General features: G+C 35.4%; 1 pseudogene; it reads right to left on the reverse strand.

The window, feature by feature from the left end:
• The window catches only part of LOC122021151, a 93,926-nt pseudogene that overhangs the window by 55,632 nt on the left and 18,199 nt on the right, over positions 1 to 20,095 (reverse strand).

The raw sequence follows: 20,095 nt of genomic DNA on the forward strand, positions 1-20,095 counted from the left end.
TTATAACTTGCATGCTGTGAAGCATTGATACTGACAGTCTGAAACCTACATGGAGACAACAAGCATTAGGCAGTTACATGGTTATCTGGTTCCATGTCATTAGGAAGAGGTGAAATACATCATTCCACCCATTGACCACTACCAAAACCAGATCGGCATGGGCATAAATACCTCCTTCCTATATCAAGGGATCAATGCATTGGTTTCAGCCTATATCAGTAATATGAACTCCAATAGCATTCAAGAGTAAATGAACGAGTAGATTTCTTGCTCCTTTTCTTCTTCTTTCTCTTCTTCACCTTCTCATCTATGGTCTGCTCAATCCACTATTGGTCCTTGCGTCCCCTTGACACAAAGCAGAAAAGAACAAATACTGGCATCCCCTCGCATCCTCTTCAAACTCTAGCAATGGAAACAACTATTCATCCTTCTAGCCTTCTGCATGAGATGTAGCGAGGGTTCCAATCCTCTTCGGGATGAAGCAGAAGAAAACTCTGGGCAGTAGTGAAACTGCTCAGCAGCAACCTCGCTTCCTCCTTGAGACACAGAGGCAGCAGCAAGTGACACTCCCTTGCTTCCTATTCAAGACAGTACCAATAAGAACTACACGTATTCCACTCCCATTTCTTCTTCTTCCTCTCCTCTTATTCTTCCTCCTAATTAGTTCCAACTGACACCATCTCAACAGGCCGTCAACATCGTCAGCACAATCTCATCTTAGCCGAGGTTTAAAACCCCAAAATAGAATGAGATTTTAACCCTTGCCAATAATTATATAATACAACTAAAGAACTGTGCATAAGTACTACATTAAATAGTAATAAATATTCTCAAGCTCTTTCTATGCCAACTTAACTGCTGTAAATTTGATATATTTCTTACCTTTTATAGGTAAATAGGCCAAATAGAAGGAGATGAGAAAATAGGTTAAGATGGTATGGACGTGTTCAAAGGTTAATAGATTCTACAGTCAAAACTGTGAAAATGGCTAGCGTTGAAGGCACAAAGAATAAATGGAGACAAAAGAAAACTTTAATTATGCAGTCAAAATTCAATTAATTAGAGCATTTCAAGGAATACAGACTTGCATGGAGCAAAAGGGAAGGGCAAGTTCAAATACCTAGCCACAAATAGATAGTAAAAAAACACAACAAGAAAATGATAATATTTCAAGTCAAGTGGAAGGAGATCAGAGAATGAAATCACTCTGAAAGTAGGTTGGCATGATTCCGCCTGTGTTGATGACATCATGCATCGATAAAAGTCAATATTAATACCATACCATCTTGGCAAGAGACTGAAATCCATAATGAAGCCAAAATTTAACCGTTGATGAAGAACAATATGTACAATTTGAACAATCTTCTAATTCAGTATCATATATACCAAATGTTGCATGGCAAATGTTTTGGTTGAGCACCACCCCAATTCTAAGCAATCTGAGTTTCAGCTTGCTGAAAAAAAACTATATGCTATTTTACAACGTTTTATTCTCAAACATTTGACAGTTTTGACTTTTTAGTTGAAGCCTTTAGGTATTGCAAGTTTTCAGACACAGTGGAGGCTGAGATTCTCAAAGTTGCAAATGCTATTTACCCAAATATTCTGCATAGTTCAGCCATAAGAAATGCACCAGAAGACATTAGACACAAACAAAAGGGGGGAAATGACAAAATAAGTGTTGGACGTCATCAATATAAGAAGATTCAACTTAAATTACACACTAAATACTTAAGAACATGCAAGCACAATACAAATTCTGGGCCCAAGATCCAATGCCTGTAATGTCTTTCCAAGACCCATCTCATCAGCTAGAAGAGCACGCCCACCATGCTTCAAAACGAATCTAATATAGAAAATTATAACATGCAAATAAGATTACAAAAATTTAGAATTCTGGAATAAGAAAAAGATAAATGGTTAACGCAGCTCTTAAAGATTCAGGTATGATCAATACAATTTCGATGTAGAATTATAAATTATTAAAAAATAATGGCAGTTCAATTATCTTACAACAAACTTAGCATGATTTATGTGTGCAATGAATCATTCACCTAAATCTTTGTTAATTTGTAGTTTTCCTATTTCGAAGTAAACTCCATATTGTATTCGGATTTCAACCAATAAACCTCTAGGTTGTACTCAGATCTCGAAATTTAATCAAATTTTATTGAACCTTCTTTGGAGTTGGTCTCCATTGTGGCCGCACCATTGCTTGGAGTTGTTCCTTATCTCCCATGGGCACCACCCCTACCCCACGATTTAATTAAATCTATTTCATTATTATTTTTATTTGTCAAATATTTCATTATTGTTTTTTTACAACTCATGTCCCAATGCTTGTCATAAATGTCTCAACTCTCACAACCATCATCGCCATTTCACCAAGTTGAGTTCATTGCACCATGCCTTAAGGCTGCCACAATTTCACGTCGAGAACATCTTTGCTGCCATCGAATATAAAAGAATGTGTCAAAAAACATGTGAATGGCTGTCATTGTTAATTCACCAACTGCAAGTTACGCTTGTCGCACCTGTGCCTTAAAGCATATGCACTTCACGTCCAAGGGTGCAAGTGTGTGTTGTCATTGGAAACGAAAGATATATCATATCAAAAACATGTATGGACAGATCATCTTTAATTACCAAGATTATCTTGTATAAATTCCAGAAAGCCCTAAGGTAATCTCCTAAATCTTTCTTTTTGAAGACTGCTACAAGCCGACTCCATCTCTTAATAGACACAGCAAGTAGATGAAATTTTTATTTTTTTTGCCCAATATGATATACTCTTTTCTGGAAGCTTTGATGATTAATTACACAACATTGTCAGCTTTTTGTTGAATAGTTAAGCATTGATGATTAATATATTCTTTTTGTTGAAAAACTATGAGGCTTGCCATGAGAAATAGGCAATGTTCTAATCTTCCTTTAAGAAATTCAAAATAGTGTCGGCCATTATATTAGTTTATTTATATTAGATTGTATATGCATTTGAAGCGTTAGCCAATGGTATGGGAAACCAAATATACCTACAAACATTACTCTAATAGAAGCGTTCTTATTTATTAAAAAGTAGAAGCATGTCACTCACAAAGCGACCAAATACCTACACCGCCACATTAAATTCAACTTCTGTCACTTCATCATTGTGATCAAACAATGATGATAAATGTCAAATCAAACCGTTTCAAACACTTAAATTCATAAAACCACCAAGTTTTTGTGATTCAGTCATTCTCCACTGTATTGTTATAGGCACCACTTTCACGTTCACATCCATCACCCCATTAAATTTTTGTCAGTAATTAAAATTTACCAATAAATAAATGTAAAATAGTTGAGCAAAAAATAGATGGAGACCTTAAAACTTCTAGTGCGTCAACAGAGGAGAAAAAAAGAATTTTGAATTATTGTCATCCTTATGATTTATACATTTAGTTCTTTCCATATCTACAAATTGGTATTAAGTGACTTACAAATTGTTTAAATGACTTATGTGGCAAAAGGTGATTCGCTCGCCCCAACGCCCCCGCCAACCCATCCCTAGAAAAGTAAATCACAGGTCGCTGGCATGGGGGAAGGCATGCTCGGACGCGCCGAGTTTTGACCCCAAGACCTCATGTGGCAACACCTCATGCCTCAACCACCGCACCGCTCCGAGGGGCCGTTTAAATAAGTGACTTAGTTGTTTGATGACGTAGGTATTGAGACTTTAATGTATATGCACACTGGGAGAAAGTAGCACCAACAGCTTTCAAATTGTCAAGCATTTGGAATGAGCCATATTTATCAATTTTATAATCTATAGCTTTTTTTCTATAGTCTATATATGCATAAATCAAGGTGGGAAGGACATATACAGAGTGCCCTAGACTAAGCTTTAAATCTTATTTTGATCTAAAGTTTCAGTGGTCGACCAGAACAAGTTGATTTTGATACCATGCCAAAGTGAAAAGAGGTGGTGGGAGTAATGAGAAGTGGAGGAAGGAAGAAGATAAAGAAAGAAAAGAAGGCATCAATATAGCTGGTCATATGCATTAAATATTCATTCCATGCCGAATATTTTGTTCCCAACTAAAGTGGTTTGGTGGTTCCACTTTAGCATCATGTTGTCCTGACACTCATTGTACTTTGGCATGCATCGAAGCATGTCTAGATAAACTTAGATGAGCTTATTTTTTTTAATACCCATTTCTTTAGTTATTTGCTTATAAAAGCAAGACGATAGTAATTGTTAATTTAAATAAATTTTGTTGTGATATATGTAGTGTAAACTCAACATACATTAAAGCATACCCATATGAATTTAGATTAATTTTACTCAATTCTCTTTCATTCAAATTTTCTAATTTTAAAAGAACTATATCAATTAGTAATTAAATATAATTTTATTCTTTTGTACTTGCATGTGTGTTGAGACAAATTTATTAAGTTTTATACCTACGGTATTTTTCCACTACTTGTTTAAGTATAAAAATAAAACTATAGGAATTAGATAAACAACTAAATCAGAATTTTGAAGAAACAAACTGTAAAAAAAAATAATAAACATTTCCTTAATTCAAGATTCAAAAAGAGTTGTCCCCTCGGGATGGTCTAGTGGCTAGCGCATGAGGTGTTGCCACCATGAGGTTTGGGGCTCGAATCTCAGCATAGCCGAGGTAAATGCCTCCCTTATGTGCTAGTCACTATTCCAAAGGCTAGTAGTCGCCCGTGATTTACCTCCTCAATGTTGGCCTGGGACAGGTTGGCGGGGGTGAGCGTATTCGCTTTTTGCCACCAAGATTCAAAAAGAATTTCAATTTTCGAACTAACGATATTGTTTCAATATAGTGTCGATGTCCTAAGTTAAAGGTTTTACGCTTACTAAAAATAGAACATATGGAATTTAAATTTAGTAGTAGTAGATAGTAAGACAATTATTAAGATAGAAGATAACAAATCATCTGTGTAACTAAAAGCTTTAAGTATCTAAGCTTGTTTTTGCAAAAAGATGGAGTTAATAGAGATGTTTTATATAGGATATAAGCAGGATAGTTGAAATAGAAGAGAGCATCAGATATTCATTATGATCGTAAGGTACCTCTAAAGCTTAAAGGGAAGTTTTACAAAATGAGAGTTAGACCAATTATATTATATAGAGTTGAACTATGAAGCAAGCACACAAGCAGAAGATAAGAATGTTAAGATAAGGATGTTAAGGTGGATGAGCAGACATATGAGGATAGACAAGATAAAAAATGAAAACATTATAGAGAAAGATGGAAAATTGCGACAGATGTGATTAAGAAACTATGAATATGTACTTAGGCAACTAATAAATACTCCAGTTAGATGATGTGAGACTATGACAAATACACACAACAATCGAGAAAAAGGAAACTAAAAAAACTAGGTTACTAATGATAAAATATATTTAAATATAAATAATGATATAGTAGGAAAGCAAGCTCAATAATGTAGAAGGATTCATATAGTCGACCTTACTTAGTGGCATAAAAAATTGATTATTGTTGTTGTATAATGTCAAGGTTCTAACGGATGGTGTCGATGACAAATTGGAGGTGGAAGGAGAAAGGAGATGAAGAAGGAAAAGAATATATGATAACTATATACATAAGTTCTGAATTTATATTTCATCTAGAATAGTACAATTTCGATATTATTTTGTATGGACACGAGCTAAACAAATATAGCATTATCTCAATTCATTTTGACCAATATCGTAACATGTAAAGGGTGTTAAGTCTCATTACGATAAGATACTCATGACATTGACACGACATAGTACGAAATTTCAAACCATACTTAAATCCATATTGATATGTGCATAAGTGTGTCAAAGCATGTCAAGTGTCAGCACAACGTGATACTCAACAGCATGATTGGTACAAGCAATACCAGAGAGTTAAACCATGACAATCTCAGGCTTCTATCATATATACAAAACAGTATATTTCAACCATGCCACCTAACATGGTATATTTCAAGCCATGAACTAGACACAACTTACAATCTAGCAAACATGAGTAAATGGTTAAACGAAACCTAAACCTTTATATAGGATCCATGTTATTTGAAACCTAAACCTTTGTATAAGATCCATGTTATCTTCGAAATCAGTTGTATATTACATGCCTAACTTCTTTGAAAGGTAGAAGAATATATGGTCAAATGAAACCTATACCTTTCGATAAGATCCATATTATCTTTAAAATCAGTAGTATACTACATACCTAACTCCTTCTCTTTGGAAAGGTAGAAGTTTCGTCTCAAGATAGCTTGGCATCCTGTCATATAAACCTTTTCAGAAGATTAATTAGTATCATATTGAAAAACTTAATACAAGAGTTACCAATAAAAAAAGGAGTGAACATATTAGAAAAGTCTTCCCACACTCTAAATCAGAACGACCTTACAAAACTCCATAAATATGAGGCAGTGATTTAAGTATGATGCATACTACCAAGAGAGAAGAAAAGGTAGACTCATAAAATGTGAGCTTCAAGAAAAACCTTCTAAATACAAGAAAAAAGGTCAAGAATATGAAAGAACAAATTGAAACAGAATAAAACCCAAACCAAAAGAGGACAAACAAACAAAGAATCATTTCTAATTTTAACTAAAGTGAATCATATATTTATTTTCAATAGAACTTGACTATGGTTCAAACTAAAAAACCTCTGTCCCTGTCTAGTACCAATCGGAGCTGAGACTAGTACAGTACTGGTGTTTGAAGAAACAAAATGGTTTAATTCCATATAAACAAAATAAGAAATTACAGCAGAAAACAGTCTATTGTACCTCACTGATGTCAATGCTTGTCAGACCAGTACATACTGCTCTCATCATTCAGATTTAAAGCCATGGCCATGAGATTCAAGTTTCATTTGTGATATAAAGATAATGATGTGGCATATAATTAACTTGGAAAGGTAATAGCATGACTACATTGCTCTGAAGCACAAATACAACAATAGAGGCAATGCAAATGCAAAACTCTTGATAACTAGTATGATCATAATCATTGACACAGTTAGAGGTCATTAAGCACCTCAAACACATGTATGGGCATTTACCTCGAAGATCATGAACAGCAGAGGCATTGGCATTTACCTCGAAGATCATGAACAGCAGAGGCAGCTACCACAGCACGATGCACCAATGGGTGTAGTTTCTCTACCTAAGAATGATGGTTATTTGAGTAAATAATTTTGATTATTTGGGATAACTTTGACTCACTAGTGTGACACTACTGATCCAAAAAATAAAAGAACAAAGCATTTACCATAGTGCATTCCAATATCTTGTTTGATATGATCGCCTTTGTTGAATCCATAACAGAAACAAAAGAAAAAAAAACTATACCTAATAGTCCACAAACATGAGAAAAGACAGTATGAAATTATAGAAATACCTCAACATTTGCACCAGTCACTGCGCTAAGAATCTCCTCAGCCACTGCCAAGGATGATAGAGGGAACATCCATAGCCTAGTGATTTATCATTAAAGGAATAGAAAATGCAAAGAAACCAATTAAAACAATAGCATTTACTAAATTCATAAAAGTGGACACAATACCTTTCTTTTTCACGCCAGCTAGCCCTTCGGATCTTGTGAAAAGCATTTACAAGTAACTGGAATGAACATACAAATTATAAAATAACAGATAGTTCTATATAAGTCCAAATACGTGAAATGTAGGTACTGAGAAAATGAACTACCACATGGTAAGAGAACTTTGCAGCCATGGCACCACTTTCATGAACACAAAATCTGACAGAAAGTATGGGCAGGGCAGATATGGTGCTTTCCCCTAGAAAGGTAAACCAAGTAAGCTCAAATTGTCATACATAAGACTACTTAAAACAGATCTTTAAGGTATGTACCTGTCCCTGTGGATATGTCAGCTGAAGAAATATCTTGAGGAAAGGCTTCAACCTAAACAAGATATCAAGATATAATACTTTAAAAGTAGGTTCATATCCTAACATTTCCCAAGGTGAAATGGAAGATATATGACACCAGCATGACATGAATAAAATGCAAAATATCAATTTTTGTGTTCTCTAATACATATAGTGGAACCAAAATAAGTCAGTAGCCAACAATACATCAAGAGCCCCATTAAAGAAGTTGATGAAGAGAAGACCTTATCTTTAGCATTAATGTGAAGAATTCCAGGTGGCTAAGACTCTGGTGTTAATGGATTTTCATGCTATTAATCAGTTTGACCTGCTAGTAAACATTACCATTCACTCTCTTCATTGTTCTATCTTGGCTGCTTCATGTTTCTCCCACACTACACCTGCAATCTCTACCTCTTCAAAGGTTGTTTCTCATGCAAATGAACAACATCAGGAAGATAAATGTGGTTGTGGTTGTGGTTGTAGATTGTATTTGTATCCATCTCATGTTCATTGAGGTTGCCCAACCATCTAATGCAGTGATGTTGTCTTACACAGACTGTTGCATGCCACCACCTTATTTCTCTTCCCCAACACCCAACGCCCAATACTAGCAGTCTAGCACTTAACTAATATATCAGTAATTTCACACTTTAATTCAGAACTCCTCCAATTTACAGCCTCCTCCTCAACCTCTAGTAATGTTTTGAAGGTAGTACATGACGCTCCCTATTTATGTTATTCTAGTGCATCCTCTCATATGACAAGATGAAATTTTTTTCACTCTAACCTTTTCCTCTTTCCATTTGTCTTGATCCTGATGTCTAATGCTTTGTCCGTCATATTAAGGGGCATTCTCTCATATGACAAAATGATTTCTCTAACCTTTTCCTCTTTCCATTTGTCTTGATCCTTATGTCTAATGCTTTGTCTGTCATATTAAGGGGCAAAGTTTATTACTATGTGGTAATGTTTATCTGTTTGTGTTATCTGACTAAATACATTGTTAGCAAACGAAGGTTAGAATTTGTAATCTCAAGTCTAATGAAGACCACTATGTGAATGCCATACTAGAGTTTCAGATTTTAAATGGAAAGATACTATTTTAGTACCGTACCAATGTTTTGTCAGATAGTGACGGTGAAGAATTGGAGGGGAAGGAGAAATAAGATGAAAAAGAAGAAGAAAAGAGTACAACTATATACCTATGTTTCATTTGGAATGGTACAATTTTAACATTCTATTGTCTAGGCAAAAGGTATAAAAAATAACAAACATTATCTTAATTCATAAAAAGGGCAGCCCGGTGCACGAAGCTCCCGCTATGCGGGGTCCCGGGGAAGGATCCATTGTACGCAGTCTTACCCTGCTTTTTGCAAAAGGTTGTTTCCAGGATTCGAACCCGTGACCTTTTGGTCACATGGCAACAACTTTACCGTTGATCCATTATCTTAATTCATGTTGACACATTTTGTATTATGCCAGGGGTGTCAAATGTACAACACTCATTGACATGATTGGCACAACAATGTAGGATAGATTGCCTATGCCTAGTAGTATAGGGTTTAAGTAATTTATTGGATAACATTTCGATTATGTCGCTCGGCACAGTAGGAGATTTCAAACCATGAATGTGTGACGAATTTTCTAGTCTGCATACAACCTTTACCACAACCAACCCTATCCCTAAGACACATTGATGCCTTGGTCACCCATCAACATTTAGAATAAAATAAAGGAGCTTGAAACCTTGTGTCACACACTGATCACTCCAAGGAGAAGGAAGACTAAGAGGATCAGCAAAGGAGAAGGAGAAAAAGGATTGATGGAGGAGAACTGGCAGAAGAAGAGGTACTACAGAAGAGAGGAGGAGACGAGGATCAGTGGCGAAGGGGGTAAATGAAACAAAGGAAGGGAACATGCTAGTCTTGTCGCTTGCAGATCCTTTATCGTTGCTTTCAAGGAGAAATGTTCATGGAAGAGGAAGGCAACTCGCGATCATGTCAACGTCTCGTACCTACTCATCTCATGCCTTCTCGCATGTTGATTAGCAAACGGAACAAAACTTTTCACACAAGTTGGCTAACATAGAACGAAATTTAATTACTTGCTTCTATCAAAATTTTGTACACTGATATTATGATGTTGCTCATACATATACCTGAATTTTAATAGGGGCATGCTAGTCTTGTCTATATTATCTCATTGTACGGGTTTCTTCTCCAACTGTTCTCAGTAGTAAAATTCCCTTCACATGTATTGGCCCTTGACAATTTACTTTATTTTACCACTTAAGGGTTTTGGTTGTCATTGTTTTAAAGATGTTATTGGAGTTGGACATGACAAACAAAATCTTGTTACATTATATTTTTTTGGATACTCTCACACCAAGAAGAACTATTGATGTTTGATCCAATGTCCCAACACTTTTATATCTCTATTGCTACATCTTATTTGAGACCACAGCATATTGTCTTAGACTCACCTCTACCATGACCCAACCTACCCTCCTGACCTTACCAAAGGCTGCTTCTCCATCATATCTTCATATTACACAAATGTTTGTTTCACCTTCGTCCACAAACCCTTCGTCAATAATATAAAATTATCTATCACTCTTCAAAAGGATAAGGGCACCTCCACTATTGTGTTCTGCTGTTAAGTTTTGCATGTAGACATTTGCACCATTCTTTTTGAGAATTTGACATATTCTTCTCCTTTATGACATCTGTAAGGAAGCCTTTGGTGAATCACACGGGAAGCATTCAATAAATAAGGAAAAGATGGTCATCCCTTCATATAGCATGCAAAAATTTATCTCTCCACCTCCTGAAGTTCAATCTGTTTCATGTTGTGGATGTTTAAAATTAAGTAGCTTCTAGGTAGCGAAATTGATTATTATAGAGTATGTGTCACTATCAAACGAAGAAGAGAAAGACCAAAAAAGACATTATTAGCAATAATAAAATAAGATAAAATTTATTTAAATATAGATGATGATATAGCAGGGGATAGAACCCAATAGCGTAGAAGGATTCATATAGCCGACTCTACCTAGTAGGATAAAACTTGATTGTTGTTGTTGATAATGATGTGTCACTATCAAAGGTTATAGTAAGGAAATGTTGGAGCTCCTCCCACATCATGTAAAAGTTTATCTCTCCATCCTGAAGGTCAATCTGTTTCATGTTGTGGATATTTAAATTAATCTTCTAAAAAAGGATAGCCCAGTACACGAAAGTTGCCACCAATGCAGAGTCCTAGGGAAGGGTCGAACCACATTGGGTCTATTGTACACAGCATTACCTTGCATTGCAATTGGTTGTTTCCATGACTCAAACCCATAACTGTAAGGTCACATGGCAGCAACTTTATCGTTGCGCAAGGCTCCCCTTCAAAGTATGTGTAGATATCAAAGGTTATACTCAAGGTGCAATATGGTTACTGTTGGACCGCGATGGCCGGGAGGAGTTGAATAGCCCTGCAAAAGTAAAAGAAAACTACCCTTCTCGAACTTTCAGAATAACACTTGCATAAAATAAATAAAAGCAATAAACTAAAAGAGGAGGCAAAGGGTTTTTTACTTGGTTACAACCGGGGAGGTTGTTAATCCAAGGAATGTGTCGCACTAGTATCTCCTTCAGGCGGAGAAGCCTCTTACAGCAATGACGCACAGAAAAATAGAAGCTAAACTACTGTGAAAGGCATGATGAAAGTACGAAGTCGCTTGAAGCCGATGAAAGGCTCTTCGACTAAGCTGTTTCAGTCGTTGCTAAGGGATACAATTTTATCCCTTTCGCAACAGATCGCGTTTGGCCACGATCCAATCAAAACTTAATTTCGGGCGCCCGGACTGGTTTTGAGCGCTCGGACCACTAAAGTCAACAGAGTTGACTTTTGGTCTTCTCTTTGATGAAAACAAGTGCGAAAAACTAATTGACATTTTTTCAACAACCAAACAAGGCTATCTTCTGAATCTTCTCACTTCATTGAGCTCTACGCTAAAGCATCTCACTTTTAGCGTATCACTAGTAATCTTCAACTCCATTAAGCCGATTAAACTTCATTGAGGTCTACCTCTATCTGCCTGAACTCTTCCAACCATAAAATATATTAGTGCCCTTTAAAGTTGATCACATCAACACAACCTATTCCATGATATAACTGCCCTTTGACATGAGCAAGTTAAGTTAGGGTAAATAGACATAAAAATAACTAATATTACAATAAAGTGAAAAAAGATAGAAAAATTATAGAAAAAAATTGGTCTACCTCCCCCTAGACATATACTTTTCCTTCTCCCCATTTGATCACATTAAAAATGCGGTTCCAAGAAAAATCCAAGGGTCAAAACTTAGAAAAGTTTGAAAATTATTTCAATGATTTTTAGAAAACATTTCTAAGTGAAAGAAAATCTCAAAGAAAATTTCTAAGTTAAAAAAAAATCTAAGTTAGACAATTTTGCATGAAAAAATATTTTGAAAAATTTCAAAGTTTTTGTAATCAAAATTATTTTTGAGAATTTTCTAAGCAGAAAACTTAAGTAAGAAAATTTTTCTAAGCAAAAAAAAAATTAATTTCAAAAAAATCTGAAAGACTTTCTAAAGCATTAATTAATTTTAACTTTAATGTTTTTATCAGAAAGTTAATTAAACATTTCATTTCAATATTTTGGCTTCCAGGCAGTGACGGTTATTTAGCCTCTTGTTATCGAGTAATAACCACTTTCTGTATTAAAAGCAACAACAACCAAGCTTTTTCCACTAAAGGGTCGATCAGATGAGTCCTTTACGCCATCGAGCCCTATCTCCTATTATATCATCATTATATTTAAATAAATTTTATCTTGTTTTATCGTCTTAGAAAAAGTCTTTTTGGTCGTCTCTTCCTCGCTGATATGCATGTTTATCATAGTTTCACATCGCCTAACCGGAGGATTTATCGTCATCAGTACACGTCCGCACTCATCTAACGCTGTCTCTGAGTTTGTCTCACTGATGCAACTCCTACTTTCTCTCTAATGCCTCATTCCTTATTTTGCCCATCTTCCTACGCCCACACATCCACCTTAATATCCTCATCTCTCTAACTCTCATCTTATGCTCATATATCTCATCTACATCATTCACATTCCTCCATATAACATATATCATATCTAGCTTATAGAACTTACCTTTAAGTTTAAGAGGTACTTTACGATCACATAGACGCTCCCCTTCATTTCACCCATCCTACTTGTATTCTAGTAAGACATCTCTCTCAATCCCTCCATCATTTTGTAAAACGATCCTAAATATTTAAATCTTCCGGTTCCGGACTCCTCCTCTCCTATCTTAACAATTGTTTCATTACTCTAATATCTAAACTTAAATCATATATTCTTTTAATCTACTAAGCTTAAACCTTTCCTTCTAGTGCCTCCAAGATTCTAGCTTAAGATTTACTCCTTCACGTGTCTCATCTACCAAAATAATATCATCTCAGAAACAACACGCACTACTAGATCGTGTCTCGAATGTGAGTTCGTCCCATAATTAGTGTAAAAGATAGACTTGGGTCGATCCTCGATATAACCCTATCTTTATCGAAATGCTCATTATTCCCTAAGTCTTTACTACGGTCGTTACATCTACATATCCTTAATTTCAATATATACGCTACGCTAACACCTCTCTTTTCTAAAATTCTCCATATAATTTCTCTCGGATCTATCATAAACTTTTCTAAATCAATACAATATCATATGTTTTTGCCCCGATATTTTTCAATTAATTGTCTAAGGAGATGTATAGCTTGTTGACCTTCCAGTACGAACCCAAATTGATTTTCTGTCACTGTGGTATCCTTCCTTAATCTTTTTCTATTATTTTTCCCAAAGTTCCATAAGATGACTCATTAGTTAGTTTAATCCTATAGTTTCAGACAATCAGATGCCTCCTCGTCTTATATAAGGAACCAGAGTACTTATCCTCCATCGATCAGGCATTCTTTCGCTTTCAATATCATGTTAAATAATTTCAGAAATCATTCAATACCTTGTTTCCCTAAGCACTTCCATACCTCTATCTAATATCATCCGGTCAAACGACTTTTCCATTTTGCATTCCATTTAAAATTTGTTTTATTAATTTGAATTCTACGATAAAATTAAAATTTCTATACTCATTTGACCTAATTAAATCACCTAAGTTAAGTTGGTCACCTAAACCTTCATTAAAAAGTCATGAAAATACCTCTTCCACCGCTTTTTTATTTCTCCATCATTTACTAATACCCTATTACATCCATCTTTAATACATTTTATTTGGCTAAGATCTCTTGTTTTCCTTTCTCTCACTTTAGTTATCCTATAAATGTCTCTTTCCCCTTCTTTTGTATCCAATTGTTGATATAAGCGCTCAAAAGTTTCATTTTTGCTCACTCACTACTTTCTATTTTCTTTCGCTATCAGATATTTTTAAGTTTTCCTCGCTCTTACAAATATATAACCTTATAAGCTATTCGCTTTTTCCTCACTTTCTCTTATAATTTTTCATTCCACAACCAATATTCTTTAAACAAGACTTTGGAACCCAATATAGGTTCCAGCCTACTGGATTAACTAAAAATTTCTTAGGGAAATACCTTTTTGAAATATTTCTAATTTGTCCCTAATGATATCTAAAATACTAATTTAAATTGTTGCATTTTCTAAAATTTGTATCATGGAAACATGCATGATTTTTTAAAGAATCCATTTGTCTTTTCAAATTTTCATTTTCTAACTTTAATTTGTCTAACTCTTCTAATGGGCAAGACTTAGCTAAAATTACTTTTAAATTTTTAATTTCCTTTTCTAACTTGCAGCAGTCTTTAGTTAACAATTTAACAAACTTAAAGAGTTTATCGGGAGGAAGAGATCGTACCTGACTTACCTTGTCGATCTTGTTATCCGTGTCTCCCCTAAACTGCTGCTTTCTTCCGAAGTAGCTTCCCCTTCATCGATGCTCTCGATGCTCATTTCAGACGAGCTTGAATCGTAGTCCTCGTCTTGATGACTTGTTATTAATGCAAGTCCGAAGAAGGCCTCGACTTCCAATTCGGACGACGTATCATCCCACGTCACCTTCAAGACCTTGCGCTTGTTTGTTTGGACAGACTTCTTGCCTTTGTCTTTGTACTTGTTCTTTAGCTTGGAGCAGTTGTCCTTGACGTGCCCTTCTTCGTTGCAGTAGTAGCAGCGAATCATCCTTTTCTTTCTACCCTGCAGATTATTAGTTTTCCTAGAATTATATAACTTCTTAAAGCGTCTTACCATCATAACCATTTCCTCGTCGTCGAGGAAAGACTCTGACTTAGGTTCGTCTCTCGATACTTTGAAAGCGATGTTTTGCTTGGGCTCCTTCGTACTTGCACATCTTGATTCATGCACTTCAAATGTGGAAAATAATTCTTCTAATGTAATTTTTTCTAAGTCTTTCGAAATATAAAAGGCATCTACTAGTGATGCCCATTTTGAATTTCTAGGAAATGAATTGAGTGCGTACCTTAGCGAATCTTGGTTACTTACCTTTTCTCCGAGATTCGAAAGTCCGGTGATGATTTCCTTAATCTTCGAGTGCAGATGTGAGACTGTTTCGTTTTCTTCAAGTCGCAGGTTGGTGAGCTGGTTGCGAAGTAAATCCCGTCTTGCGAGCTTGGCTTCGAACGTTCCTTCATGCAACTCAAGGAACTTTTCCCACAGTTCTTTGCTGAGTCGTAGTTGCCGATCTGGTTGACTTCTTGGCGTAAAGCTTCAAGAATAGGTCCTGCTAGTTAACGTCCGTTCAGGCCTCATATCATACTGTCCTGGTCAGAAAGGGAACAAATTATTAATAATAAATCGAAATCGGTTTTTAAAAATACATGATCTATTAAATAATTCCTGGCATATTTGATACCTAACATACTAGGTTATTACTCAGACATGCTTAAGACCGACCGGTTTTATCAACCGAGTCAGCTATATCAGGAGGTTGAATAGCCCTGCAAAAGTAAAAGAAAACTACCCTTCTCAAACTCTCAGAATAACACTTGCATAAAATAAATAAAAGCAAAAAACTAAAAGAGGAGGCAAAGGGATTTTTACTTGGTTACAACCGAGGAGATTGTTAATCTAAGGAATGTGTCGCACTAGTATCTCCTTCAGGCGGAGAAGCCTCTTACAGCAATGACGCACAGAAAAATAAAAGTTAAACTCTAAAGAAAGCGTACAAGTGTTGAAAATGCTAATTGCTTGAGTTGATTAAAAGCTTCTAGACCAAGGCTGTATTTATAGCCTTGGTCGGGGCACCTGAAAGGGGATAAAATTTTATCCCCTTCGCAACGGATCGCGTTTGACCGCGATCCGGTCAAAACTTGATTCCGGGGACCTGGAATTGCTCCGGGCGCCCGGACCGAAACCGGACCACTAAAGTCAACAGTTGACTTTTGGTCCGGGCCCGCTCGCTTGGGTGATTTCAGCCAACCGAAATAAGGCTCACCCTAACCCAATTTCGGCCTTCTCGAGCAACTTTCCGCTCCGGCTTCTCGTCGCTTGAAAACGCTGCGCGCCTCCTTCTCGTCCGTCCGCGTACTCTTCCGCAGCGTCTCGTACCTCAGATGCACCGAGCCCGTCGGCTCCCTCCCATACCGTCCTTCTCGTTAGCTGCGTCTTTTGCTCGACTCCCTGTGCTCCTAAGCTCCTGCACATTCAGACATAAGGTTAAAATACCACAGGACCTAACTTAACTTGTTGATCATATCAACACAACCTTGGGGTTCCAACAGGCAACAGTAACTTCAAATAAGTTTCTGTTTCAATGTTCCTACCAATCTATACTCAATCTTTGGCTATTAACCAAAGTTGGCAGATGTTTAAAACAGATGGCAGGGACACAAATTTGTTCAACAATCAGCTGACATGATAATACATGGAGCAGACTCCAAGGTATGTTGTTAAAAGTCAGCAAAATACGCAAAGCCAAGGAGTTAGTCTATTGCCTCAAAAGTCCACAAGCATGAGTTCAAGAAATTTTGTCAAACAATCAGTAATATGAGTTTACAATGCTCCAAAATTAAACATTTGTTTCTATATGATACAATCACAGGCGCAATAATCTTGGTAACTTATGTCAACTGATAGTGATGTGTAAGAAATTCAAGGTTAACATGTATTTGGAAACCCAATAATCCAATAAGGATTTCAAAAAATCACATTAATCTCTTATATTGGAGATCATTTCTAGTTCTAAAGGAGAAATATTAACTTAGAGAAAGTATGTTACAGATCTTCTGCAAAAGATAGAGAGCTATCACAATATAAAACATTAGACACTCGTCGTTTCAAATTTTAAATTGTAATCAGAAGGTGATGATCTTGCATACCACTCACGTAAATTAAGCCTACAGACCAGATATCTCACTTTTTGTTTGTGTCAAGGTTATTTCATGCAAAATCCAAATGTCACACGAAGACAATGCTAAGAATTTTACACTATCAAAAAATCTCTAGGAAAGAGGTTACTTATAAGAAACAAGATTATCAAAATATTAAAGCATTCGCCAATGGAAATGTAGTAATTTTCAGTGTTCTGCTTGCAGTTTTCAGAAAATATAATAAAGTCATTAAAAAAAAATTACAACATTATTCACCTTAATAAATACAAATGTGTCAAAAAAAAGTCAATTCTAAATATTTATTGCAAGTATCTTTTTAGCTTCTAAATTCTATTTTCTAAGAAAAGGAAAATATTTTCAGAATTTTCCCCAGCCAAACAAAATTATTAAAACTGCATGGGAGGCCTTTGCCTATAATCAACCAAAAGTGCCAGAAAAGCCATCTACTATCTGTGACAATATCACAATAAGAACACTAATCATAAGCAAATGTGTGCATGTGACTAAAAAAAGCAAGAGATCCACGAGAATAGTAATTCATTTGAATTGATAATCATCATAACCTAAAAGGGAAATCTATGGAAGACAAAAAGAAACCAATACAAAATTGTTGTCTTCATATTTCACATAACTATCTACCAGTCATAATGCTATGACTTCATGGAGGCCTTTATTTGGCAGTTCACCAAGAATGGTGATCGAATTTTCACTTCATAGACAAAAACTTCAATAAAAGAAACATCCTTCCGGTTCTCATGACTGTTTTAGAGAAAGGATTTCCATAAATTCCCTTGACAATCAGAAAAACTGATGAAAGAAATGGTTAAGAGCAAAAAACTCTATCGTAGATTGTATATTGATCTTTAAGTAAAAAAAAATGTCCAACTCTGCTTAATCGACAAACCAAGCAGATCAACATGGAATTACATAAACACAAGGATAACCCCTTACTCGTTACCTTGCCCTAGAGGGATTCCAAGGAGGTCTTAGACCGGCTTGAAAGGTGGGTTCTTGGAGGCGTCGTCTTGGCGTGCAGGAGAAGAAGATGACGAAGAGGCGATGGATGAAGCTTTCCTCCCAAAGATTTTCCTGTTAGCATCTTGCTCCAAGAAGTTGAGCTTTGCACTGAGCCCCCATTCGTCCAACTCTTCCATTTGATCGCGTAGACAAATTTCAAGATTTCTCATTTTCACCTTCGGATCTGAATTCGATAGCGTAAATTTTTTTATTTGCAAAAGCTTGATAAAATTTATCACAAGCTCATTATACAACTTAGGACAATGATACTCACTTACCAACACCACCAATGAGTTCCTAGAATTGTTCTGATTCCAAAAATATCAAACTTTTGAATTTTTGAATAGTATAAGTTCATCAACCGGACTTAGAGAACTCCAAATCACTTTAAACCAAAACCAATGTACTCCTAAAAGCCTCATCCTCTCATCTGAATTTGATAGCGTAAATTGAGAGCAGTGAATTTTTAAAGCTTGTAAAGACTACATAAAATTTATCACAAACTCATTATAAAGCCTAGGACAATGATACCCACTAATCAACATCACCAATGAATTCCAAAGACACCCTAGTTCGAAAAATATCAAACTTTTAAATTTTCAACTGGTATAGGTCCAACTCCGAATCACTTTAAAGAAAAACTAATGTACTCTTGAAAACCTTCTTAATATATTTATGCCCTCAGATCTGAATTCGATAGCATAAATTGAGATTAGTGAATTTTTTAATGGGTAGAGTAAAAATTTGAAAATGTGCTCTCAAATTAATTCACTACTTTCAATTTACGCTATTGAATTCAGATCCGAAGGTATAAACATATTAAATAGGCTTCTAGAGTACATTGATTTTGATTTGAAATAATTTGGAATTCTCTAGGTCCATTAACTAGTAACATGAAATTAATACTTTACTTTAATTAAAGACTTAAAATTTAAAGTTTATTCCTTCAAATACACTCCATTTCTTTCACACCTAGATAAACTTATAGTTAATGAAAGTATCCTCAATGTCACTCTTAGCAAGTTGGGTGTGTGAACATCATATCTACTCCACCATGCACATGGATCAAATATATTATCATTTTTTTCACATGTTTTTGCTACCAATGTTTTACTTTAATAAAAGACTTAGAGTTTAAAGCTTACTCCTTCGAATACACTCTAATTTCTTTCATACCCAGATGAACTTATAGTTAATAAAAGTATACTCAATGTCACTCTTAGCAAGTTGAGAGTGTGAGCACCATATGTACTCCACCATGCACATGGATCAAATGTATCATCATTTTTTTCACATGTTTTTACTACCAATGTTTTTCTAAATAACTCAGTCTTGTCTCTCGATTTTGCAAATTCCTTATTAATAATTGTATCCTGAAGATCTAACTCATTGGCATATAAAATTTCCATGCATTAAAAATCCCCGTCGCAACCTCCTTATAAAGAGCAATAAAACTATCTTTATAGTAAAATAGGGATTCAACAAAAATACAGTGGTATGCAATGATGCATCAAGTATATCCTTCATTTTTGAATCAATAATCACTATGATAGGCTGATAATTTGATTCTACGTTGTTCAAGACCATCTTGATATCTTCTTTAGCTTGAAAAAGCTCTCGTTATAGAAACCCCATGGATAGCTTTCTATTTCCATCTATCAATCGAATAACTCTTACCAAAGGAGCAAATATTTTCAAACAAAGTGTCACGCCATTCCAAAAAATCATGTTCATCATAGTAAAGTACGTCAATTTTCCTTTGTTTCTTTTT

Source organism: Zingiber officinale, chromosome 9A, assembly GCF_018446385.1.
Source record: "Zingiber officinale cultivar Zhangliang chromosome 9A, Zo_v1.1, whole genome shotgun sequence".
NCBI classification, from domain to species: Eukaryota; Viridiplantae; Streptophyta; class Magnoliopsida; order Zingiberales; family Zingiberaceae; genus Zingiber; species Zingiber officinale.